This window comes from Gavialis gangeticus, unplaced genomic scaffold, assembly GCF_001723915.1.
Source record: "Gavialis gangeticus isolate Ggan-Ray unplaced genomic scaffold, GavGan_comp1, whole genome shotgun sequence".
NCBI lineage: Eukaryota > Metazoa > Chordata > Crocodylia > Gavialidae > Gavialis > Gavialis gangeticus.
In genome coordinates, this window is record NW_017729024.1 from 173120361 (window position 1) to 173121721 (window position 1361).

Below are 1361 nucleotides of genomic sequence, written 5' to 3' on the forward strand. Positions count from 1 at the left end.
TGGGCACCGCACTTCAAGAGGAATGTGGACAACATGGAGAGGGTCCAGAGGAGGGCCACTGGCATGATCGGGGGCAACAGGGCAGGCCCTACGAGGACAGGCTATGGGACCTGAACCTGGTCAGCCTCCATAAGAGAAGGCTGAGGGGAGATCTAGTGGCCTGGTACAAACTAGTCAGAGGGGACCAGCAGGCATTGGGGGAGTCCCTGTTCCCCCAAACATGACCAGGAGTGACTAGGAATAACGGTCAGAAGCTGGCAGAGGGTAGATTCAGGCTAGATATCAGGAGGCGCTACTTCACGGTCAGGGCAGCTAGGATCTGGAACCAACTTCCAAGAGAAGTGGTGCAGGCTCCTACCCTGGGGGTCTTTAAGAGGAAGCTAGATCAATTCCTTTCCTGCCATGGCAGGGGGCCAGACTTGATGATCTTCTCAGGTCCCTTCCAACCCTACTAACTATGAAACTATGTCCACCAGAGATATATTGTGCCTGCTGAGAGACAGAGCTTGGGTCTACCTGATGCAAGCAGCATCAATACATTCAACAAGCACAACCCCATGGCTACTTAGCTCTTCCTCTCAGCAGATGTCTGCTGCCATGGGGGTATTTTGGAGCTGTCTGCATTTTGGGACAGTTTTCTAAATTCAGGGCAAAGCTCCATTTCAGGAACCCATTGCAAATTTCAGACTTATATTCCAGGACTTTTGGGGACGGCTTATGAAGGATCTGTGGCATTTTTTGAAAGAGTCAGGACTTCCCTTTGAGTCCTTAGCTAACTTCTCCCTCACTTACGTACAGCCCACATCAGTCCTCCCCACAGAAAGATGACAGCATGAAAATATTCTCCATTTCGAAGACACGCTGGGTTGTAAAAGGACCCTGAGGAAGCTGCTGTAGGAATCAGAATAACAATTTGTCTAAACCACCAGTGAGAATGTGTTAGAGGTCCACCTGTTTACCTGGTGCATAGATGGTATGAGCAGTTCCTTCTAACTTATAGAAGTATAAGTTAACTTCATTGGCTAGATTAAGAGTTATCTTTTTTGGAACACAGTTTTTATGCAACTGAAATACTCTGATCTGTATGTGCTGTGTCACTTATTTATTATTATCCAGGGATGCCTGACCTTAAACTGTAGTTGCAATAGCTCATATTTTTCCTTCTGGAGATCCTATAGTCCAGTGTGTCAGCCAAGGTGGAGGCTGTCTTGACTACTGCCTCTGTCTACAGATAATTTAGTCATTCCTCTCCTTTCTTCTTTTGCTTGTGTGCATTTGATTTGTAAGCTTTATCAGGCCCACAGTGCCATTTACTGGGTCCAACCATAGATTCATAGATGTTAGGGTCAGAAGGGACCTCA